General features: G+C 39.8%; 1 protein-coding gene across 4 annotated transcripts in view; it reads left to right on the plus strand.

Moving 5' to 3' along the window:
- The window catches only part of pak1 (p21 protein (Cdc42/Rac)-activated kinase 1), a 68011-nt gene that overhangs the window by 17469 nt on the left and 23812 nt on the right, over positions 1–26730 (plus strand). Inside the window, exon 2 of one of the 4 annotated variants that reach the window (XM_053234871.1) lies at positions 9189–9254. The exons of the other annotated variants lie outside the window; for them this stretch is intronic. The gene's annotated coding sequence lies outside the window, so the exon portion shown is untranslated. The remainder of the gene's footprint in view (positions 1–9188; positions 9255–26730) is intronic. 4 annotated transcript variants of the gene reach the window in all.

Raw genomic sequence — 26730 nt, forward strand, 5'->3', positions numbered from 1 at the left:
TCCTCAGTCCTGTTCTCTCGTTCCTTCAGATCCTCACAGAGAGACACATACTTTTACACATGCCTATCCTCTTAAGTATTGTGGAGCGGCCCTGCTGCATTGTGGGCTGTGTTGGATCCTTGGAAATGTTTTCGTTGGCATTTGCCCTGCGTCTCCCTTTAGGCTTCTTCTCTCTCATACACTCTCTGTGTATTAGTCTTTCTCAGGCCACATATACGTATATTTTTTAAATAATTGTTCGTTCTCCTACGTTTTCAAAAGAACTGTCATCCACACAAACAGATTTCCTTTTTTTTTTTTTTTTTTTTAAATATCTTTGTGCACACAAAAACAATATTGAAAACACACCCATGAGCACACAAGCCCAGTGATAGTATGTCATAAACTGTTAGACGGCTCAGGAATAGCATTCTGAGTATGTGTGTTGAGCGGTAGAGAAGGAGAAATGCAGAAAAACACCAACATGGCCAAAAGTTCACACAAGGATTCACATTTGTGAAGCAGTACATTGTGTATCATATTCTGGCACCTCGGCATGAGGGAGTAATTAAAACCATTTACAAACACGTTATCAAAGACATTACAGACTATAAAGTAACAAGCTGATCAGCAGCTGAGATGAACGAAGTACTAGCAAAACCACAGTGGTTGATAACTGACATCAGTGTTTTCCAAAACGTACGCATATGAAAACAGTGAAATTTCTCCACCTTGGAGAGCATTTCAGGAAACCTTTGTTTTCAGTGACCCAAAAATGAACAGGAGGCCAGAATACAGAGTAAAAAAAAAATGTGTTTTTGAAAATATCAGTATACACATGGACAAGGCCTTAGTCTTAGCTTTGGAAACATCTTAGTCTGTGTAAACACAGCTTATGTTAATTAAGGGCCTTGCTAATTACCACATTAGTTTTTTTTTTTAAATTATTAATCACCTTTATATGCATGTTAATATTTACCAAATTTTCCCCAATTTGGTTTGTGACAACTCCCAAACGGGTAGGGTGAAGGCTCGGACATGCTTCCTCAGCGGCACATGAAGCCAGCGCTATCTGCCCTCTTCCGCATACATGAGCTCAGAGATGCCCGTGATTGGTTAGCATCTCTGTGATTGACAAGTGAACGGGAGTGTGCCATTCCTCCCACCCAGAGTCCACGGCCAATTTTGCTCTCTCGGCTACGGGTGACTGTGTCATCATCAGGATTGAAACTCGCGTTCCTTTTAATGTTCTATTATTTAGAAACACTATCAAATTAATCTCTCTCTCTCTCTCTCTCTCTCTCTCTCTCTCTCTTTCCCCCCACAGTGCTTCTCTGTAAAAAGGAGAAGTACACAGCAGTAATGTGAGGTCAGGAGTGTTCAGATTAGTGTTCAGGTGTAGAATATCCAGCCCTGTTATTATGAACAGCCTGCTCCACACCCTCGATTCATCTGGGTCGCTTTATTATAAGTCTGCTGTTCTGTGCAGGTTTGTGTTTCTCCAACACACAGAGGCATCATCAAACATCTGTGTTTCTTTCTTCTCAGCTTTTCTTTGTTGAACTGGTTCTTTTGTTTCATCTTAGAGTGTACACCACATTAAAACACTTGGCATACACACATTATAGCGCTGCCCCTGTCTCTCTCTCTCTCTCTCTCTTGCTCTCTCGCTTTCTTTCTTTGTTAGTATGTGTGCAGCATTCAGACTCACAAGCGTACATTTATATGCAGTTTTCAAACCCACCCTTTGTTTATTTTCGTCTCTCCATCTCTCACTCTCTCTCTGTACCTGATAGTTTACCAAAGGAAGGAGGGTTAGTGTGCATTGGGGTGTTTGGGCAGGATCCCACCCTACACTTAATGAATAATGGAGCGGCCCTTTCCAATACAGGCTACGTGCATTGTTCTTTCTCTCTCTGTCTCTCTCTCTCTCTCTCTCTCTCCTGCCTGGAGTAGCCTGCCTGTACAAGTGAGATAAAACCAAGTGAGATAAAATCCATAAGAAATAGTCTTTTTTTTTTTTTTTTTTTTTTTTTTTCCTCAAGCATCTTGAGTAGGAGGGTGGACGCTTTAGACATGAGGTCATATGCGCCTGCTGTTGCGTCTCTGATCTTTTTGAAGGTTCGAATACGAGAATAGAAGTGTGAAGCAGGCCACACAGCACATATACATGCACACTCACTCTCTCACTCCCTCTCTCTAGCTTTCTTTTTCACAAACACACACTCCAGTGAATCCGATGCAGCAGCGACAGCGTTCCATCGATGCAGGCTCATGTATAATAATAAAGTAATAAAGTCAAACGGAGCCAAAATAATGGCCGTTTTAGTGCCATCGATAAGACCAGGGCTTCATTTGTGTGCATGTGTGCACTCTCTCTCTCTCTCTCTCTCTCTCTCTCTCTCTCTCTCTCTCTGATTGCGGGTGTGTCTGAGATTAAAGGATGGTAGCTGATGCTGATTTACAAATTGATCACGGCTGCTGAGCTATAGCTTTCTCTCTGCTCATTAAGATAGTGCTAAAGCTCGCTGCACAAGAAAGACAACAGGGCTTGCGCATGGTCTGGATGATAAGACCTCGAGATGTTTTTACAAATTCTCAGCAAATGTCTGAAAGAAAATCAGAAATGTGCGTTTCCTTCAAAACATCGTTATGATGTGAGTGGAAAAGATCATCTTTAAACAAGCACACAGTTGTGGACAAGCTGGAACACACACTCCAAAAACATATTTCCAAATTGATCACATCTTCATATTTATGTATACACCAGCTTTTTTTTTTTTTTTTTTTTTTTTAAACCATTGTCAAGTGCAAAAACTTGTTTTACAATATTTAGGTGATTAATGCACAATATAAAAATGAACAGGTTTAAAGGTTTTGAAGGTTTTGCCCCATTATTGGGAGGTTGTAAGTTCATACCTGGCATTAACATGCATCTTGGGTGATCTGATCGTAAGTGCTCGACGCTAAGTACAAGTGTGAACGGGGTCAAACGCACCTCAAAGATGCGTTGTGATCCGATCACTCAAACCACGTTTGGAGGTGGTCCGGGATGCATATGGCCTCATCACATCTGTAGTGTGAAGACGAATGCGTCTCGATGCGTCCCGGACAGCAACGAAAGACCAACAGCTCAATGATGAGCTGTTGCAAGTCATTGCTCTAGCCGGAAAATATGTGATCATTACGAGACTGTTTGTCTGTACGGTAGAGCTCTTGGCCACGAGGATAATAGATAAAGGTGATGCTGTAAGAGGAGAGAAAAAAGCAGCTGCTTTTCCTAGCTTCATTTGTCATCTCATCTCGCATTCATTTAAGTTTTGTTAGCAGACCACGTGATAAAAGCTTTTGAAACTTCGACTAAAACGTTGAACTGTAAAGGGACATGAGGGATGATTCGCATGACATTTCTGTCTGAAAATAAATGCAGCGGAAGACTGACATAATAAATGTGCGTGATAGACTTTCTCCAGTGGAAATGATGTATGGAGTCCAATCACAAGTGGTCACTGGAGACACATTCATCATGCCAGGTGTGAACAGACATGCGTCTCAGCTCTCCACTTGTGATCCGATCACCCAGGACGCATGTTAACGCCAGGTGTGAACGGGGCCTTAGTGATTCTTGGGGATCTACCAGTCTAATACTGCGGTTTAGCATCAGGGCGAATGCTGGCCTGAAACAGTGGATTGGTATCGGATCAGATTTGGCATTTTCTGCCCCAATCTAATGACACATTTTTTTTTTTTTTTGCCCTGAACGTGTGTTATGTTTTCTGACACGACTCAGATCTTGCTCGTGAATGTACCCAAACTGTCAAAGCATGTCACTGTCACACCTCACATAAATTGGCAGCAAAAGCCTGCAGAGAATTGGTTCATTTATTAATAGGGCTTCATTATCGGATCAGAGTTCTGATGAAAAAAATGGCAAAAGTGGAACTGGAACATCTGGAACATCAGAGTGATTCTAGTCAAATGTATATGGCCGTATATTCACATAAACAAAACAGGGCAGTTGGTGATCTCTGCTGTGCACATGCTGTGCACATTGTTCAACTCACTATACAAATAAAATGGGATTCATTTCAATTCCATTTTATTTGTATAGTGAGTTCAACACTAGATATTGTCACATAGCAGCTTTACAGAAATCTGAGTGGAGGTTTATGTACTTAATGAGCAAACCAGAGGCGACAGTGGAAAGGGAAAACTCCCTGAGACAGCATGAGGAAAAAGCCTTGAAGAACCAGACTCAAAAGAGAACCCATCGTGTTCGGGGTCACAGCTGATAGTGGGATTATCAATCATTACTATTGTACAACTATATATCCTAAAGTCAAACAGTACTACTTGTGCTGAAAGCATATGAGCATATTGTGAATAGGAGTCCTGGGATGAGCACAGGACAGTCTTTATGATTACAGCAGCAGTTCTTTGGTCCAAATCTGTAGAATGCAGGTGAGATCATCCACTGAAGCAAGGGTGTTTTTTAAGGTAGTGCAGATCTTTAAGGTAGGATAAGCAGTAGGATAATGAGGTGGGACTTGGCAACAACTGAGATGGATGGAAACCTCATCATTACTGTTACATGTGATGAGGATTAAAGCATTATTGAGAATCTTGGACATGCTTCCAGGATATACACTATATATATCCAAAGGTAGGTGGACATCTGACACCTGGCCTTCCCCCAAACTGTTACCACAAAGTACACAATTGTCTAGAATATCTTTGTATGCTGAAGCATTAAGATTTCCCTTCACTGGAACTAAGGGGCCTAGGTGAAACCTGTTCCAGCATAACAAGCCGAGGTCCATAAAGACATGGTTGACAAGGTTGGTGTGATAGAACTTGACTAGCCTATACAGAGCACTGACATCAGCCCCGCTGAGCACCTGATGAATTGGGATGAATTGAAGCACCGACTGTGTACCAGACCTTCTCGCCTGACCTCACTAATGCGCTTATGGCTGAATGGGCACAAATGCCCATAGCCACACTCCAAAATCTAGTGGAAGGCCTTCCTAGAAGAGTGAAAAATATTATATCAAGAAAGAGGGGACTAACTCCATATTAATGCCCATAGGTTCGGAATGAGATATGAGCACATATGAGTGTGACGTCCACATATCTTTGGCCATATAGTGTACAAGTCCACTCTTGACATCCTTGCTATTGAGAAACAGCCGCACATTTTTGCCATTTTCCTGCTTTCATTTCAGCCGATTCAGTGTATTAGGTCATCGTGAAGCCTTTGAGAGTGGATTTACTTGTGCTTTGGGAGCAAAATGAGTGCAACTGTGGCACCGTATATTAGTGTGTATTAGGTGAAGATGGACCAAGAACCGGTAGTGAGTCACGAATCTCTGACGGATTTATTTATCCATGGAGGAAATGAGGCTCCGGTGCCTTCTGTCATCGGCATGAGAGGAGAATGAGTGAGAGATGGAGGAATGCGAAGGACGCAGGGAAGGACCGTGACTCATCTCAGCAGAGGAGAGAGGTGGACGGAGTTTAGTTTGGTAGAAAGGACATAGTTGATTGTGTAGGAGTCTGAGAGGATAGACAGGATAGATAGAGGAGTGTGAGTATTATGGATTGAGCAAATGACACCTAAGCATAATTTAAAAAAAAAAAAAAAAAAAAAAAAGTTTGTTTGCTTTGAAATATTATATTATAGGGTCTTAGACCACATTTATATTTGGTTGTTTCATGCGTCTTGTGTATCAGGATTATATCTGGGTGAAAATCCACATAAAAATGAAAGTGCAAATGACGCATTTGCAGATTTAAACCCTATTGCTCAAACCACTTCAGGGGGTCTGAGATGCATTTTAGCTCCATTAGTGTAAATGTCGATCACTGTAAGCCTTCCCGATAGATGACGCACATACCCTGTGAATGCTGATACTGACGCTTTTAAAAATGTTAGTGAGATTAAAAACCGAGCAAAAATCATGATTTTTTTGAAGCAACCATTTCAGAAAACAGCTAAAGGCAAGGAAAACACTGAAAATCAGCATTTATGTGTAATGATCTGATTTGCATATTAACACACACTACACCACTCGGATTTCAGTCTGGCCAACTGGTCTGGGTGTTTTGACGTGGTGGAGAATGCTGTCTAACGTCGCTCAAAAATCTCCCGTAGATACCCAGAGTACATGTTCAAACAGATTTTCACACATGGTCTAAAATGTTCTTGGGAATACTAGAGTTGGTTTCAGCTCACTGAATTTAGATCAGTAATGTAACCAGAGATTGAATTAATTTGATGCAGTTTGGGTTCAGTAGTTTGAAACAATACTCTAATCAATGCTCTACAGCTGTCACTCTAGTTTTTATTGTCGTCTTCGTCACCTTTATATAGTTGACCGAAATATCAAGGCAGTGTAAGATAATAAGCACAGCACAGATAATGATTCCCTGTGCATTTATTTTAAGTGACTACACAGCATATACACTAACTTGACAGGATATACGGAGCAGCACCAAGCAACGGGATCAACTAACAGGCATCATGAACTGTTTCTCCGGTTAAATTGCATGTCATTTAGAACAAAGTAGCTCCATGTGTACTGTACATAGCAGCCTCTGTTCTGCTAAAGATATACGATGATGTCATCAGATAGTCAGGCTAAACGCTAAGCTGTCCACCAGCTGTTAACAATTTAGCATGCAGTGTTGTACTATATACATGTTAGATGGTGATTATACAGATGCTGTTTATCTTAGCGGTTCACTATTGAGTGAGCTGCTTGCTCACTACACAGTGTCCTGTCCGCTAAGATTTGACTAGGGTGAAGAGTTTTCCATCATTGTAGTATGTCGCAATGTAGCATTGTTTGTTAAAAGACAAACTTAGTATGCTAGCTACAGATTTTCGCGAGTAGCTTTATTTAGTTTTGCAGCATAGATTTATAAACAAGATTCCCATTACACGTAATTTAATATAGTAATTTAAAACATCTTTAATTCATCGGAAGCCTAATAAGGAAGTCCTTTTGATGATGGTATGTTTCCCAGAGCAGGATTTTTTTTTTTTTTTTTTTTTTTTGAATCTGGCTTCTTCTCTGAGAGCTTCTTCCTAATGCTGTCTCTGAGTTTTTCCTTTAATGAAATGAGTTTCAGCGGAGGGGGGGTTTACTGTACGTTCAGAACAAGAGCGGCACTGCGAGATCAATGCACTCAGCATCTCTGTGGCACCTTGAGGATGAAAAAGACTGTCGCTCTACATCCCTTTTCTCCAGCATCCCATCATTCTCGGCTGCCTGGCCCATCCCCCCCTTACTTTAGGGCCCTTGAAAAAGGCTCCTACCATCAAGAAAAAGAACAGCCTAATTTTTTCTCACTCACTCTCCTTGGAGATACTTATGTTTCCTAAACCAACAGAGCACCAGGGGTTCCATGCTAACACACACAGAGTGTCTGATAGATTATGCGCGAGTCAGAGATGTTCCCCTGCCTTTCGCCATCTGTCCGTCTGCTCAGACCAGCTTCACTAATGCACATGTGATGGATATGGATCTTATTTTAGCAGCTCCTAAAACTCCACTTCCTGCTTCCACCTTGTCCACGTTTTCACACTGCCTTCAGGGACATGTATGTTTTTATAGTTCAGACATGTCTAAATAAGCCAGTCTACAATATATGATATTTACCCTGCACAAAAAGCAAAGGAACTTATGGAAACCCCTTTCCTCTAAGTACAAAAGAAAAGAAATTACATAAACTACAAAATTACATTTTTGGCAGCAGCAGCATCATGTCATAATTTTGACTTATCTCAGATTTTTTTTGCTTATCTCAGAATGTTGACTTATTCTAAAATTCTAACTTATTATCTCAGAATTTTGGCTTATTATCTCAAAATTTGGACTTATCCCAAACTTCTGACATAGTATCTAAAAATTTGGCCTTATCTCAAAGTTATGATTTATTATCTCAATTCTGATTTATCTCAAATTTTGACAAATGATGACGGCTCTAGACAAATAATGTGTCCTTTTAAATCTTATCTATTGCAGAGCTTGAAGCTGTTTAGCAGGATAACCTAATTAGCTAGCTTTGTAGGTAGGTAACTAGCTGGCTAAATGTATCAAATGGTGAATTTGTATTAAGCATACACATTTTCTACGTATTATCCAACACACAGATCCTAAGTTAGCTACATCATGGTTGTTAGGAACGTATTATTTGGGGATACCAAGTCATACATTCAACATCATTTCACAAAATTTTGCAGTAATAAATAAGTCAAAATCTGAGAAGTCGTAATTTTGAGATAAGTTTGAGACAATAAATCAAAATTTTGAGAACAAATCAAATTTTGAGAACAAGTCAAAATTTTGAAATAGTAAGAAGTTTGAGATAATAAGTCAAAATTTGAGATATTAAGTCAAAATTTAGAGATACTAAATAAAAATTGAGATAGTAAGAATTTTGAGAAGTCAGTAGTTTGAGAAGTCGTAATTTTGAGATAAGTTTGAGATAATAAATCAAAACTATAAGAACAAGTCAAAATTTTGAAATAGTAAGAATTTTGAGATATTAAGTCAAACCTTTGAGATATTAAGTCAAACCTTTGAGATATTAAGTCAAAATTTTGAGATGCTAAAGAAAAATTTAGAGAGAAGTAAGAATTTTGAGATAATAAGTCAATAGTTTGAGAAGTTTGAGATATTAAGTCAAGCCTTTGAGATATTAAGTCAAACCTTTGAGATATTAAGTCAAACCTTTGAGATATTAAGTCAAACCTTTGAGATGCTAAAGAAAAATTTTGAGATACTAAAGAAAAATTTAGAGAGAAATAACTATTTTGAGATAATAAGTCCATAGTTTGAGAAGTCATAATTTTGAGAAGACAAATCTTTGAGATAATAAGTCAAAACTTTGACTTACTGCTTCCCAAAAATAAAGAAAAAAATGTTTTGCGAGTTTTTTCTTTTTCTTTTCTATCTGGTGGAAACGGGAATACGTACGGACCAGAATTGCCGTCTGACTCCATTTTCACATTTACGCTGTTCATCTATGACTGATTAAAGCTTCAGCTGCCTTGCATTATCTTACTGAGATCTCAGCATTGTGTGTGTGTGTGTGTTTTGGTTTAGGTATGCTGGTCATCTATGAGCGATTAAAGCTCGAGCTGCCTCACATTATCCTATTGAGATCTCAGCATTGTGTGTGTGTGTGTGTGTGTGTTTCAGCCCTTCTTGACCAGGCTTGGCTGGGTGTGTGTTGTCCATCTGGCCTGCCCTGGCAGCAGTGCAATGGTTAGTAAGCTCTTTCCGCTGACTCATCCACTCCCGGTCCTGCCGCTAATGCAGCTAACGCTGAAAAATGAGCTTTCTTTTTGTTAGCGTCATCTGCTTCTATCTTGGGTAGGAGAACGGATGATCCTTTTTTTTCCTCCCTCTCTCCCTCTCTCCCTCTCTCTCTCTCTCTCTCTCTCTCTCTCTCTCTCTCTCACTCTCTCTCTCTGTTGTGTGAGCATGTACTGATAACCACATGCGCTTCAAACACATGATGCAAAGAAAGCAAAAAGGGGAAGACTCAGTTTTTTAGGTTACTTGTTATTTTATTAGAACTTTTCAGTACAGAGTGATAACATTGTAAACAGCGATTACTGTCATATAAATAATTTAATATTGGCACTCCACCTGCAACCCATTTGTCTTTCTGTCTCCTCGCCTGTCTCTCTCTCACCCCCCCCCCCCCCCCGTCTGTATCTCTTTATTCTCTTCTTTTATGCATCTTTCAATCTATCCATCCATCTCCTCTTCATTCCCCCTACTTCTGTTTCGCTTCATCTTTTACCCCCTCATTGTTTTCTGCCTCTCTTCTTCCATCGATCTTCCATGTCTCTGTTTGCGGATGCTGCAAGGTTGGCATTGTATCATTATTAGACCCAAGAGTGGAAGAGAGAGCATCCGGCGCACCCCCACCCTGCTTCAGTCTCTTTCTCACACTGTCTGTCTCTCTCTCTTGTGCTCTCTCTCTCTCTCTCTCTCGCTCTCTCTCTCTCGCTTGCTCTATTTACATGTAAATTGGCAGTGCCTGTGTTAGTGCCATCTGCTGTACCGGGGCTACAGGCATGGTGTCCACGGGACTCCTGGGACACACACACACACACCCCTAGATACATACATACACACACACACACACACACACACACACACACACACACACACACACACGCGCTGCAGTGGCCTTACTGTATCATCGAAAAGGAAAACACAGACGCAAGTTCCTTCTCTCTGTGTGTGTTTTGTTGCTTAGAGTTCCTCAGAGGCTGTAGGTGAATGGACTTCGGGACTGTGTGTGTGTGTGTGTGTGTGTGTGTGTGTGTGTGTAAAGGGCTTTGGATCCTTCGTGCTGAAGCGTACGCATACTTAAAAGAGAAGAGATTATTATTGTTAAACATTAATAATACAATATAAAATGGCAGATCTAGATCCAGTATGATTGAGTATTAAGTAAGACAAGCTTATTTATTTATTTATTCATTTATTTAGTCAATGAGCAGTATAGAGCTGAGCAGTTAGCTTGTGTTCACGCTGGCAGTGAAGGGGCAGAATGGCTTTTTATTTTCAATATGAGCTGGCGAGCTACAGCGACAGGAGGGAACGCTATTGTTAGCAACAAAGTGGGCGAGATGAGCAACATGAAAAAAAAAGTTAGAGTGAACTTTCTGCAAATGAGAAAAGAATTAATGTGGCAAGAGAGACATGTTTTCAGTGCTTTTTGGTTGCACGTATTTGTTCGTACTCGCAGCTCCTGAGTAACTTGGTGATACTTAGTGTACTGCTGCAGGCTTGAAGTGTTTGCTTTACCTAAAATAGAGTTGTTATTGTGGCCATAAATGAACTGGAAACAGCAGGCCGTGTATTAAAAAGATTTAATCTTGTCATGTATCTTGTCAGGTATCTAAAGATTTACATCCAGAATTGAATTTTTATTTGAGCATGAATACTGATTTGTGGTCAAAATGGCCGAAATGTCTCGATTTTAGCAGGAAGATATCTGATTTATGGTTGTATAGGTGGTAGCTAGATGACATTTGGGCAGTCGTAGCACATTAACCTGGAGCTAGCAGTGAAAGCATGGCAGCAGTCAACTAAAGACAGACACATTGCTAGTGACCAGCGTAGAGTGACGAGTGACGCACACTGAAGAATCGCTGATGGTGGGAGTGCAGCGTTAAAGATCTGAACAGTGGTTCTCCGGCAGGCCTGGGATTTAAACTCCCAACCTTCCAGTCATTAGTGCGGAACATTAACCACTGAGCTACCACTGCCCCTTCATATTACGTGCCGAGCATGATGCCTAACAATTTGGACGACCTGTAGTGCCTTCCAGAATTATTGGCATGCATCATAAAAATGAGCTGAAATGATTATATAAATATTACAAGCAACAATTCATAATTTCCTATTAAAGCAAGATGTTCAAGTCATTCTCATTGGTACTCCTTAAAAAAGAAAAAGAAATGAGCAATTTCGCTCAGAAATATGTGCCAAAATTAATGATACCCTTAAGGAATATTTGAAATAAATAAATTATCATTATTGAAAAACTTTTATATCACTTTTGATTTGCTCTCAATCCCCAGGAACTCTGTTTTTGCCTTTAACCATGTCCTGTTTCCCTGGGGTATAAATATGAAGTTGTACACATATAAAATTGCTTTGTTACCCATTACCCATGGGGAAAAAACAAAACAAAACAAAAAATGCCTCAAGGTTCAATGTGTTATGTTTTCTGAGATGCTTTTCTGCTCACCACGGTTGTATAGAGTGGTTACTTGAGTTAGCGTAGCCTTCCTGTCAGGTGCAACCAGTCTGGCCATTCTCTATTGACCTCTCTCATCAAGAAGACGTCTCCACCTGCAGAATTGCTGCTTACTGGATAGTTGTTTTTTTTTTTGTTCTTCACACCATTCTGTGCTAACTCTAGATCAGCACCAATGAGCTCAGCAGTTTCTGAACTATTTGCACTAACTGGCACCAATGTCACCAGCTCTTGTTCTCCTTTCCTTTAGACTCCTCTCTTTTTTTTCATACCCTTTCTTCCTGTTTTTCCCTCCACATACATTCCTTCATTCTCCATCTCTTTATCCTTTGCTTCTCTTTTTGTTCTGTCTTGTACACCGTAATTAACACAGATGGACAGAAATGCCTAAATACTGAAGCACACACACACACACACACACATACACATAGAACAGAAGACTGCTTGTAGGGAGTCTTTTCCTTTTGAATAATTACACAGTTGCGTCTCGCTTTCTTCTGTATCACTTTGTCCATTAGACACGGGTGTTACTACTTTGAACATGAGAAAAAAGGAGTGGTTGTTGTGTCTGCAGGACATGTTTATGTCATTGTGTGTGTGTGTGTGTTTGAGTGAGTGAGTGATATGCTCTCTGAAGAGAAGAGGCTGTTGCATGCTGATTTAGGGAGCTGTTTTTTTTTTTATAATAATTCATAGTGATCATAGAAATGCTTCCTCTAGTTTCTAATGAAGTTGCCAATTTTAACCTTTTCATGCATAACTTAATTAAAAACTTCCACATTCTTTTGATTTTTTTTTAAACATATAATTGCATGTCATATGAATTTTGAGTTGTTCTAAATATCACTTATATTTAAAAATGAATAGTAAGAACACCATGAATTAAAAAAAAAAAAAACTTTCTTCTTGAAATGGAAAAAAACATCTTCCAGTGTTTTTTATAAACAAAAATTGTTAACATTCAGCTCTAAAAGGTTTTATGTCGATGACCAAATTTATAGAAAATATTATTTATGAACAAAATACAACAATATCCTTGACATGTCCATCCAAAATGTATGTAGGTCCAGACTGTTGTATGATGCAGCTGATTTTGGAGGTGAAATTAAAAATCTGTCACAAGAATATCTCTAATCTGTCACAAGAATATCTCTTTTTCTTCTTAAATTAGTGTTATGAGTAGAAAGTTTGTGAACATAAACCAGAGAATGGCAGATAACCTAGAGGGCAATAGAAATCAGGATGGTGGTTTATATTCAATTACAGTTAAGATTCCGGTAATTTGGAGGTGATTTACATCTTATAGTTTCCTGTCCATAATTGTGGAAACGATGCATGAAAGGGTTAAAGTTGATTTCCTGGTGTTCTCACTTTCTGTCAGGATTGCTCCTCATATCCTGTCCAGCTCCTAAATCCTGCAGTAAGTGATCAGTTTTGGCAGGGGAGGATTGGTGTGTGTGTGTGTGTGTGTGTGTGTGTGTGTGTGTGTGTGTGTGTGTGTGTGTCAGAGGAAAAAGGGCTTCCCTTCTTGAATCTCAGCTCCTCTCAACGTTTCTTCCTCATTCTTCTTTGCAGATCACCTTTCACCAAAGATGGCAAGATAAACAAACGGCGTTACATTCGGGGAAATGCTTTTCAGTGTGAAAAGTTTTCCGTCATGCGGCTTGGTTTATGTCTAGCAGCAGCAGGACGAGGAGACTGGGCTGGGTGTTGTGTCGCTCAGTGCAGGGATGAGAGCCGATGAAGCTTCATGTAACTGATGAAGTTACATTGAGTATTCCTTCACATTCAGTCAGTAAAAATGGATAAATAAAGAGCATTTTTGTGGAGTTATTAAGAATAGCAACCATTTTGAAGCTGGAATCACTCTCTTCCTCAACACCTCGTTTAGCGTCACTAGGTGTGGCCTAAAGTCGGAAGGCAGAATTGTCTTTAGAGCTAGTTTCGGTTAATAAGAAGCCCAACACGAAGGAGAGTGGAGTATTTTCCTGTAAGAGCACGTCCCGAAACATTTTATTTTCCCTTTCACACCGCAACCATTTGACGATTGCAACTCTTTTATTTATTAAACAATGACATCATACATTTTGTCATTTACACAGTTTATAGATACATTTAACATTCACAAAAAGTTAGTTCTTACATTACAGCAGCTCTAAACAGCCGTTCCTTCTCCAGTCTCTCTTTCTTTCACTCTCTCGGTGAAGGAGATGGTGTCTCTCTGTCTGTCTCCATCTCTCGGACTCTCTCTCATTCCGTCTCTGTCTCTCTTTGTCTCTCTCCCTCTCTGTCTCCGTCTCACTCTCTCTCTTTGTCTCTCTTCATCTACCTGTCTCCCTTTCATTCTCTCTCTCTCACACTCTGTCTTAACCCCCCCTTCCTCCTTCTTTCTGTCACTCTCACATTCTCTCTCTGTCTCTCTTCATCTACCTGTCTCCCTTTCATTCTCTCTCCCTCTCACTCTATCTTAACCCTCCCCTTCCCCCTCTCTCTGTCGCTCTCACACCCTCTCTCTGTCTCTCTTCATCTACCTGTCTCCCTTTCATTCTCTCTCTCACTCTATCTTAACCCCCCCTTCCCCCTCTCTCTGTCGCTCTCACACCCTCTCTCTGTCTCTCTTCATCTACCTGTCTCCCTTTCATTGTCTCTCTCACTCTTTCTCTCTCTCTATCTTAACTCCCCTCTTCCCCCTCTCTCTGTCTCTCACACCCTCTCTCTGCCTTTTTTTTATCTCCCTGTCCCCCTCTCTTTCTCTTTCTCTCTCTCTCACACCCTCTCTGTCTCTCTCTCTCTCACACTCTCTCTGTCTCCCTCTTACCCTGTCTTTCTGTCTCTGTTTGTCTCTCTCTTTCTGTCTCTCTCTCTCGCCCCCCCTTGGCATTTACAAGTAGTTCCAGTAACATGCTGCTGTTTGCTAAGCTCATGCTGATTACTCTTCCAGGAAGCCAGTAGAGATCGAGGACTTGATTTTGTGTGTGTGTTTTCCAATGTGTTTTCTATATTATTATACACTTCATGTCCAATTACATTACATTGCACATCAGCTGTGGTGACCCTCTCTAGCTCTTCGTGACAGCCATAAAAATAACATTGACTTGACGTGACCACATACTGGCTTTTTAAACGGCAGCTTTACGAGTCTTGCAATCTCTCTGCGCCGTCCCTCGTTTTCTTCTTCCTGATTTGTGTTTGCTCTGGTGTGTGTTGTGTGTGGTGTGCTTGTGTGCGTTTGTGTCTGACTCACCCATGTGGGAAGAGAACCCATGCAGAGTGAAGGAACATCATCCCAGTGTGGTCAGTTAATGACATCCTGGAACAGCTCTTTTCCTCTCATGTGCTTAAGTCATGAATAAGAATAGCGTAGAGGGAGCAGCTGTCTGCCCATCTATCCATCTATCCATCAATCCCTGCTTGTCTGTTTATCCATTTATCTATCATTTATTTATCTATATACAGCTGAATGCATACGTTTGCACACACACACACACACCCCTTTTTTTTAATTTCTGCATTTAATAAGGCTTTGTTCAGTCTTATTAAAGGCAGAAAAGCAGCTTAAACCTAAAAACTAATCTCACATATCAGAGACCTGGAGAAGGAAATACAAAGATATCAAAATGTTGAGAGCAGGGGCTCCCAGACTAGGGGTCATGACCCCACGTGGGGTTGTTTGATTTACAAACGGGGTCGCAAGAGAAACTCACAATCTCCTCTCTTGTTTCATTCATATATTTTAGAATATTATATAGAATAATATTAGAAATATTGGATCTTGTGTGCTAATATTTTGAAGTGCTCCTGGGAGTCACATTCAGACAAGCCACGCTTCATTGTATAGGGTGCATGTTATGGTATTTTAGTCTTTTTCTCTAAGCTGACACACTGCACTAAAGTAGTTCAGCAATAAAAATGGATAAAGTTCCCTGTCCATCAACCAAACAAACTAGCATTTTGTTTTACACTTCTGGCCTTCTAGTTAGTATTTGAATTGAAACCTCTAATGCAGCCTACAAATCTACTGGTTTTTGTGTACCAGGATTTTCTAGATTAGTAAATACTTTTGAATGTAAGGACAGAGTTTAGGATTTGAGACACGCAGCCCTTGATAACAATCATAATCATTGCGGCATTTTAAGATAAACAGAGCTCATCGATATGTTTAAATGTCACTGTGCATGTAATCGCTAAACATTTTACAGTGTAATTTGAAAACCTGACTGATAGGGATGTTTGACTCTGTCATGGCGTCTAGTGAATGTCGCAGTGAGTGTGTGAACAGTGCCACTTGAACAGTCGCTGCTTCTGCATGATCCAAGTATAAATCAGGCTCTTCTGCTTCACATCGGGCGTATCACTCCACCCTGGCGTGGATTATTTTCCTGTAACAGCACGACACTTCCTATTAGACTGACAATGCAATGCGAGGACTATTCCTCTGGTTTTTAGTCACTTACTGACATACTAACATTACTGACATAATACAGTGTTCAAATGTTACAGTAGTCCTGTATTATAAAGCTAGAATTTGAAAAAAAAAATGAATTCTGGTCAAAGTTCAGGGTCGCAGAAAATTCATAATGTGCATTTGAGGTCGTTTGGCCAAAAGGTTCACGATGGATAAGAGAGACTGTCACGAGCAGTGATGATCATAATTCAGAAATGGAAAAAAACCTAGACACATCCCTCCAATGGAAATGGTATTTATGGGAAATATTTTACATATCTTGACCACTGCTTTCTGTTTAAAGCTAAATTTTGAAATATGGTACCCAGATCTTCCTGTGAAAAATAGATTCTCATACCATCGGCAGAGCAGAGCAGCTGGATTACAGGGAGTGCAGGAATCTTTTATTATAAAAGGAAATTGTGACATTTTTATTTGATGGTAAATTACAGCACATTAAAAGAGCAGTGTCTTGTAATTTCATCTGACAAGTCACCTCTAATGGAGATTTGCTGAGACAGAAGAATTATAGCCTAAGAATCCATAAAGTTTGCACTGTGCATGAAAGTCTTGATGGGAAGGTGACAGGCAGCTGCAGGAAGTGACATCATTACATAAAGCGTTTTTTTTTTTTAATCGCAAAATGCAATTTAATGAATTTATGTTTCATGCACATACAGCGGATGGACAAAGCAAAAATATTAAGTGTCAGAAAAATAGGGAAGGAGGTTTGATGTGAGAGTGAACCCTGCTCAGGATGGGGGCGGAGCCTGCAGAGCCCGGGGAGGGGGCGGAGCCTGCACGATCATATCAGCATGAAGTGTGCACACATCACAAAGATGGCACAGAGTGTGTTAAAAGGGGTTCAGCAAGTTTTTCTCTCCCTGTGGTCCTGTGTGTCCTGTGTGAGGCTCTGTTTGCTCCGATAGCATTTTTTTTTGCTTTGTGCATGGAGTTGTGAGTCTACACTGAAACAGGAGATTAGATATCGCTTTCACTTAACATTCTCCCAGGAGAAGACTGGGTTTACCGCAGAAAAACCCCAGCACAGGGAGTTCACAGTGAAGCAGCCGTGCTGCAACATGACGTGTGTATGTGTCTGTGTGTGTGTGAGCGAGACAGAGCCACAGTAGGGTGTATGTTTTTTATATAAATGCCCCGCTTCAGTATTTATCGTAACCTTTTTGTGTCCTTATTCTAACCTTCATTCGTAGATCTCGAAGGACCTTCTGCGTTGATCCTAACGCAGAAGGTTCTTCGAGATCTATGAAGGTTCCTGTTCTCTGTTAAAAGTGAAGCACTTTAAGGCTTTAGTGAAGAGCATGAATTAATGAATTTCACCCTTCAAGGTATTTTCAGGTGGTTAAAAAGTTTTTTGTCTAATTACATTATTTAAGAAGTCTAAAAAGTCTTTATTTATGTTTTGTATATGTAATGGTGTAATGTCACTGCATTATTTCTTACACCGGGAAATAATGTTACCTCGTTAACCCCAAATTTTATTACACACTACGCAAGTGAAATGGTTGCCAAGATATGTGTTGACCTCATTACGTGACATTTGATGGAAATTGTTTTTTCTTCCTAGTTTTGCCTTTTGAAGAGTTTGTTTAAATGTGACTATGTGGAGAGGTGCGAGTTCAATTGAAGTGTATTTTCAGATATAAAGTTTGCTGCTTGGTATAAGCTGCAAGCTGGCACTCTTATGTCCTGGGTGTGTCCCTGGCTGGCACTCAGGATTTCAGGGATAGGCTCTGGATCCACTGCAACCCTGACCGTGTTATTGAAGATGAATGAATCAATGGTTGAATGACTGCTTGATATGAAAAAGTGCAAACTAGAAATGAAAACCCTGGAATCCCAAATGCTTGAGGTATTCATACTGAGATTTGCTCCTGTAGTGGGGCATGAAGGAATTGCAGGGGGTTTGGGGTGAGATTTAAAATACTAAAAAAATAAATGTTTAACAGACTGTATCAGACATGCCAGCATTTACTCATTTTCGTAGGAGCTCTGCATTTTAACGTGAGCATACAATGGAACTCCAAAATACGCCAAAAGAGCTGTCGTTTTTTTTTTCTCTTAATAAAAATGAAAAATAAGCCAATCACCATTTGTGCAGGTTAGGCTTGAGCAATATAACGATATTATCATTTAATGACTATATATCCAGTGACGTTTATTGCCTATTATATTATATTACAGCACCTGCCAGTCGTTACGCGTTTTGCCTGGGAGCTCCACGGAAATATTTTACGCTTGTACAAGTCATCACTCAAATATACAGCAAAAGAGCAGTCTCTTCTCCGCAGTAAAAAGAGGGATGAGCCAGTCGACATGCGAATTTTGGAATGATCTGCACAGGTTTTTTTTTTTTTTTTTTTTTTTTTTGAACTCTCCAATATCAACAGACACTTCCTGGTAGCCCCGCCCTCTTCCCCCTCTTCTCAGGCGCTCTTGCTTTCTGTTGTGGTATATGCAGAATATTTTAAGTTCATCAATGTGAAATAAAATATATAGTATATGTTCCGCTTAGCTAGCATTAGACAAGTATATATTTAACATGGTTTTACTATATTTATTATGGATGTAACCAAAATTGGTAAAAAACGCACTTTTCAACTGATTGTCTGAGGATCTCTGGAAGCTCCGCCCCCTTCCTCCATCTTGCATTAGTAATAGTTTGGCCCATGCTTGAAAGATTTACCAAAAATATTGACTGAAAAAAAAAAGGTTTCTAAAAAAAGAAAACTCAGAAGTGGGCCTCATGGGAGGGGAAAAAGCTTGAATACACCTGACATATGCAGTGTGACAAGAACAGTGTAGCACTGATGATGCTGTGATTTGTTAAACTGTTTACGGTTATATTGTGGCTACATTTATGTTCCTATTTCTAGCCAAAATAAATGTGTTTTTGCTCTTAGGCTTCAGTTAAAGGTTCCTCTGTTTTGGTCTGGCTGTTAATAGTTTCAGTAGCTTAATTAGTGTTTTTGATATTTGCTCTAAGGGTCGTAAATTACAGTACAACAAGTATTAAAAAGGTCATGAATTTAATGGGTCTGAGCGTGTAGCTGTGCTGTTGTAGTCTGACTCCAGTAATTGCTTTATTTGGAGAATTTAGTCACTCGTTCATCATGTAGCCAGCTAATTGTTGTGCTTGTGTTCTAGTTTTTGTGGGTGTGGGTGTGGTTTGATATTATTCTCAGCGAAACCATGTACACAGCATGGCTGCAGTGCAGTAGGATATTCAGGAGTGTGTGCCCATGTATGTGTGTTGGTTTTTGGCTTGAATTCTCCAGCAGTGAGGCACCATATGCGAATCTTGGCCGCAACCGGCACATCTGACGAAAGGCAGATGCGCTCGCTGACCACATCTGAGCCAGGACAGTGTTAATCATGCAGAGTCCATGCACTTTTGTCATTTCCTGTTTTGCTGTACTTTTTAGGAGATTAGTTTACTGATAGCTAAAGATAACCAACTAGCCTGCGGAATATTTTCCTTCTGTGAAGTCTGGATATGTTGGCCAAAAATGTGTTACTCCACAGTATGTTACTTTCAGAAGTGCAGAGTTTAAATCAGAGCTGAGTGTTGGCATTAGCGTTAGTGTTAGACAGCCCTTACACACACTCAACATGAGAGACAGTAGAAGTGCTATTTTTAGAAGACATCTAAAATGACATCACATTATGTGACTCAGGGAAAGCCGAGCAGACACAAGTGTGACTCAGAGTGACCTCCTCGGCCTGCTCTCTGCACACTGAACCCACAGACGAGTGCATTCAGATCACACACACATCTTCAGTCTGACACACACAAACTAATCACACTGTATGTGTGTTCAGCCTTGTTACTGTGTCGGTTCTTCCTTTCCTTGCATGGTACTGATAGACACAGAGGTTCTGCCTTTCTCACTGGGACTGACAGACATAGCGGCCACACCTCCTTCACTGGGACTGGCGGACACAGAAGCCATGCCTCCTTCACTGGGACTGGCAGACACAGAAGCCACGCCTCCTTAACTGGGACTGACAGACACAGAAGCCACGCCTCCTTCACTGGGACTGACAGACACAGTGAAACATAGTAGAGCCCTGAGGTCCAAGATTAGCTCTAAGAATAAGTGACAGCAGATGCGAATGAAAGAAGAATAGAAAAATTAAAGAAATTCTAAAACTCAACTCACACAAACTGCACAACTTGATAAGTAAAAGAAGTAATGACGAGAGACAGAGGGAGTGAGACAGAAGGAGAGAGTGATGGAGATAGAGGGTCAGAACTGAGTGCTGTGGAGGTGATATTGAATCATCAGCTGTTATGGATGTGCAGATGGGAAAACTCCCAAGATGCTTAGTGATTCAGGAGCAAGTCACTCTACAGCACTGAGTCACAGGCGGTGTATATAACAATTTGTTTACAGTGATGACTGACAGTTAGGAGTCATGGGCAGAGTGAACTGAAAAAGCTTGACTGCACAATAAATACAGATTACAAGGTCTTTTTCAGAAGGATTTATTTTTCATTGTTTGACGCTGGACCTTAGTTGAGGTTAAATGTGTGAAGATGGTTTATTCGACGCTCAGTTCTGAAGCGTACTGCTTTCTGAAAGCGGCACACAAAACCCAGAAAACATGCTACACCTATAGAAAACAAAAATTATGTTACTAGCAAGCATTTTGCTTAAATTCAAAATGATCAAAACAAGAGATAATAAAGAAATCAGGAAAAAAATGTTATTTGTTTATTGATTTATTTCATGCATGCACTTGGGATATAATTGAACTTTAAACTTTAAACTTTGGGTGATGTGATATTCTACATTAATACTGCATTTATTGTATCTAGCACACATTCTGGAAATGTAGCTGTTGAGCTGCTCTGGGTGACATCACTAAAGGGGGCGGGGCACTGTGTGCTGTAGCGGTAGGCAGACATCATATCTGACATATACAAACGACATGCTATGGTCTTAAGTAGCCTAGGTTATGTGAACATTAAAAACTATATAAATTAATATATAAAAGCAACTGTACATATGTTTGTCAGTTCTCAAAGCTCAGGTTATAGAGTTTAATAGTATCTTCAAGAGAGTGTGAGGCCAGCTGACCTGTACACACAAAGGTATTCATGAGTGTGGAGCACTTCAGTTCTGCGAGCACTGAGCCCCAAGACACGCGTGCTACCTTTTACCTCGCTCAAAATTAAAAAATTTGCAATCTTTATTTTATTAATATTTTGACAATTTGTGTTTAAATAAAAAGAAAAAAAAATATTGAAACTGTGTTTTGTTTCCGAGTGGCATAACAGAAAAGCGTTCACCGTATCATCAGGAGATCGCAGGTTCAAGAGCCAAGAGAGCAAAATTGTCTGCTCTCTTTGGGTGACGTTACTCTCTCTCCCCTGTCAATCACAGTGACACTAGCCAATCATGGGTGTCTGTGAGCTCATGTGTGGAAGAGGGCAGACAGCGCTTTCCTCTGAGTATGTTACGCAATCCTGTGACGCAGCATGAGCAGCAGTTCGGAAAGATGCAGCTGTGTCGGTGAGAAGTGAGAGCACATTCATCATCATTAGCCTTCATCTTCTATGACTGGTAGCGGTCATGTGATAAGTCAGAGCTGGCTAGTGGGTGGGAAGTGGCGAGTGACCAAATTGGGGAGAAAATTGGGTAAAATCCTTTTTTTAATTTTTTTATTATTTTTTTTTTAAACTGTCACTTTCGATAGCAATTTGCGATTTCCTAATAAGGTAAACGCTTTTCTGTCATGCCACTCAGAAACAAAACACACATTTTCAATAGATTTTTTTCTTTTTATTTAGACACAAATTGTCAGAATATTAATGAAGATTACAAATGTTATTATTATTATTATTATTATTATTATTATTATTATAGCTAGGCGTGTAAACACTGTAAAACAACAGATAATGCAAAGTAAAAAAAAGTATGTATATACATATTATGGCCCTTACTCATGTTGAAGTCACGGTTTAACTGATTACTGCAGTTCTTTTCCACATGGTTAACATGATCAGGAAACACTTTCTATGAAGGCCATGCTCATAATGCATTACACACCCGTTTATAAGTATTAATTAGTCAGTCCTATGGTTCCATGAATGTATTTATGATGCTGCATCTTTATAAATACATTCATGGAACCATAAGACTGGCTAATTAATGCTTATAAATCGGTGTATAATGCATTATGAGCATGGGAATTACTTATTAGTAATTATAACAATAATATTAACTATAACTGTTAATATAATGAAATATATATCTTTAAATGTATTTATAGATCAGTAATACTTGCATATAAATAATTATAAATGGATATAAATGAATGTAATTCATTAGGAACATGGGTTTCATAGAAAGTGTTATCGATGATCGTGTTGCATATGATGATGCCTTTACGTACACATGATGACGCGGATCCTGTTGATCAGCCTTTGTGTAGTGAGACGTTTGTTCCTGAGCACCTTTATTGATCCACACACACAGCAGCAGTGAACTGTGTAAGCTGGGTGTGTTCTCGCCACCACACACTCACCTGATGTTTGTTAGTGAACAGAAGCGTGTGTTTGCTTTCAGGAAGTGTCTGGAGCGTGGTGTCTCTCTTGAAGGCTGCTGGTGTGTGTTAATCTCAGTCTGACACAGTTTTGGTGTGTAATAGGGACGTAGCATGAATAAGAGCCTATTCTTCAATCCGAAGCACCTGACACACCAGCTCATGAGAAATCTGCATGTGGGTGTGTGAGGGAGACGAGGAACAAAGCTCTACTGCCTTTCAGTGACAGATATAGTGGCCAAAGGTTTCATGACTCACTTCCTGTTTCACACTGGCACTCGTTAGAGTACTTTAATGTACTGAAGAATTTCACACAGAGTCGCCTGTGCGAGAGAGTGTGTGTGTGTGTGTGTGTGTGTGTGTGTGTGTGTGTGTGTGCATGTGCAAAATGTGCAAAGTGGTACAATTGTCCTTGAAAAAAAGGTTTTTTTTGCCACCTCTGCTTTCTAGGTGCAGTCAAATGTGTGTGTGTGTGTTTGTTTGTTTTAAAATGGCCTGAGTGATGACAGGCCTCTGATAAAAGTCTCAGCTGGGTATGAAAAGTGAGGCGTCTCTTTTGTCTCAGGGGCGTATGGGGCTGTCATCAGTGTGAGCAGCCTGTCGGTGTGTTTTAGCAGCGTTTGAGGGTGTGTCTTGTAGGTTGTTAGATGGTGTGTGTGTGTGTGTGTGGGGGGGGCATCATTTGGGGGTCAACTTTTCTCACAGAGGTGCGAGTGTTTGCCTCTCAACTGCAGGGCCTGCATACACACACTCAAGGCAGGAGGACATGTCTGTGCTTCACATACTGTCACCAGCTGCTGGCACAGGTGTGTGTGTGTGTGCGTGTGTGTGTGTGCGTGTGTGTGTGTGCGTGTGTGTGTGTGCGTGTGTGTGTCTGATTGCCTTCATTGACGTAACAATCTTTGTAAGATTACAATTACCTTCACTCTAGTTGTGCACTCATTACATTTTTATATCACAATAACTGCATTGTGGCCTTTACTACAGTTTGCAATATTATTGCAGTTTTAAACAAATTCCTTTACACACTTCATCCTTTCACATTCAAATTGTAATTCCTTTAAAGATTTAGCTTTTGAATTTGTTCATGTGCTGAAAGCTTACAATTTTGCCTGGGTCTGTTAGAAAATCTTAACTTATTACGCCTCACGTGTAGGATACAAACTTTAGTAAAATATTAATGGGTGATTTGAAACTTTGACTTTGAAAAGGCAAGTTTAAAAATATAATAAGGATATGTTTGGCAGTTATTGAAACTTTTGGAATGTGATGCACACATCTTTTTATATGAAAACATGCAATTATGTGTATTTAGGTCTTGTTTCATCGACATTAATTGGCCACGGTCTTAAAAATGATCATGTGGTGCAACCATGATTTTCCTTATGTAATATAATAATAATATATTTCCTTATATGTACAGTAACCTCTGTAGGAAACAGTCATTATTCATGTATTTCTGTAAATCATGAACTTACAGTACGGCGCGGAAGTCTTAGGCACATGCAAAGAAATGCTGTAAAGCAAAGATGGCTTTATGACAGACACAATCAAGAATGTTTCCATGATGTTTTTCAAACTGTCCCACTGCCAGGTTTTTCATACTGGTGAACACAAATATGGGATTGTCCTCTCTAATAAGGACACACGCGATTCCAATTTCACATTTTCCTAATGTGAAAAAGAAGAGGGAGAAGAGGATTTGATCCCAGGAGCACAAACACTGTGCATAAAGGTTACCTACCAAGAGAGCATTCTCCTGAGTGGAACGCAGGGTTAGTGATATAACAAAATAGCACATGTTCAATATCTAGAGTTTATAGCACAATGCTTTTGAATTCTCTAATCTGATTGTTCAGAAGATGTTGAGTAATTTTTTATAACAGCAGCTCCTACAGTAGTTTATGTACATAAGCTAATGCTAATGATAATAACAAAGAAAAAAGTGATGTTATTTCAATAAAGAAAAGTGTATACATGTACAGTGGATATAAAAAGTCTAGACACCCCTGTTAATGTGGCACGTTTTTGTGATGGAAAAAATTAAACAAAGATAAATCATGTCAGAACTTTTTCCACCCTCAATGTGAAATTACAATGTATAAAAATTAAGCCAGAAACAATCAGAAACATTTTAGGGAAAACTAGGAAAAATAAAGTTAACAAGAACCTGGTTGCGTAAGTGTGCACACCCTTTTATAACTGGGGATGTGGCTGTGTTCAGAATGAACCAATCACATTCAATCTCATGTTCAGAAGTAATTATCATACAGCTGTCATCAATGAAATTATTCTGATTAACCCCAAATAAAGATCTACTGTTTCTTTTGGATTTTCTTGACATCTTCTTGGTTTCATCTGATTGCTGAAGCCATGGTCTGCAAAGAGCTGAAAAAACCTGTACAAGGTCTCACTGTCAAAAGGAATCAATCAGGAGAGGAGTATGAAAAAATTTCCAAAACATTATGTGTACCATGGTACACTATGAAGGCCATCATCAATGAGTGGGGAAAATGGAGCACTATAGTGACATTACCAAGAACAGGACATCCCTCCAAAATTTACAAAAGGACGAGACAAAAACTTACCGGGGAGGCTGACAAGAGATCTACGGCAACATTAAAGGAGCTGCAGGAATATCTGACAAGTACTGATTACTCTCTGCATGTGACAGACGTCCGGGTTATGGGGTAGGGTGGCTAGACAGAAGCCCTTTCTCACAAAAACATCCAAGACCAACTAAATCACTCCAAACCATGTGACAAAATATGGTGTGGTCTGAAGAGACCAATTCCAAAAAATATACTAATTCCATAATTCCAAAAGTATTGGTTGGGAGAAAAAGCACATGACCAAAAAGAACACCATACCCACGGTGAAGCATGGTGGTGGCAGCATCGTGCTGTAGAGCTGCTTTTCTTCATCCAGAACTGGGGTAAATGAATAGCTACAAATACCAGTCGATTGTAGTGCAAACCCTTCAAGTGTCTGCTAGTAAGCTGAAGATGAAACGGAATTTCACCTTTTAGCATGACACTGACCCAAAGCATACATCCACATCAACAAAGGAATGGCTTAACCAAAAGATGACCAATGTTTTCGAGTGACCTAGCCAGAGCCCAGACCTGAATCCAGCTAGAAACCTGTGGCGTGACCTGAAGCGGGCTGTGCGCAGGAGATTCCCTGACAATTTGGAGAAGAAAGAGTGGGAAAATATTGCCAGGTTAAGATGTGCCACGCTGATAGACTCTTACCCAAAAAGACTGAGTGGTGTAATAAAATTAAAATGTGCTTCAACACAGTATTAGTTTAGGGGTGTGCACACTTATGCAACTAGTTTTTTTTTTTTTTTTTTTTTAAATCCCTATAAAAAGATTGTTCTGATTGTTTTTCACTCTGTTTGTGTACTTTGTAACTGAACATTAAAAGTGAGGAAAGATCTAACATGATTTGTTATAGTGTCATTCTTTGACTTCACAAAAACCTGCCATTTTAACAGGGGTGTGTAGACTGTTTATATCCATTATATAATCATTAATATGGTGAAGTTTTCTGTTAGGAGACGTTTCTTTATCAGGTCTCAGGTGTCAGCGTTTTGTAAAGCACGGTGTTTTTCCAGTCTTCACGACAGAGGACTTTGTTCTTTCTGGGTTTGCCGTAACATGACATGCTGTGTTTTTCAGTTTATTAACTTAAAGGGAGGAAAAAGAGGGTGGTGATGGAAAGACTGTTGACTTTTCAACAGACTTGTCTCATAAACATTTAACACCATTAAATGTAGCTATAAATGGTTAAAAAGTATCATTCATTAATAAATAAAAATTGTAATCATTGCCAAATTGCTGTGGTACAAAAAGGAATGAAATACTTCAGGACATGCTGTTATAGGAAAATAATCAAACTGTCAGTCTCTTTGTGTTTCGTGTGTGTGTGTGTGTGTG

This window comes from Pangasianodon hypophthalmus, chromosome 6, assembly GCF_027358585.1.
Source record: "Pangasianodon hypophthalmus isolate fPanHyp1 chromosome 6, fPanHyp1.pri, whole genome shotgun sequence".
Classification (NCBI taxonomy): domain Eukaryota; kingdom Metazoa; phylum Chordata; class Actinopteri; order Siluriformes; family Pangasiidae; genus Pangasianodon; species Pangasianodon hypophthalmus.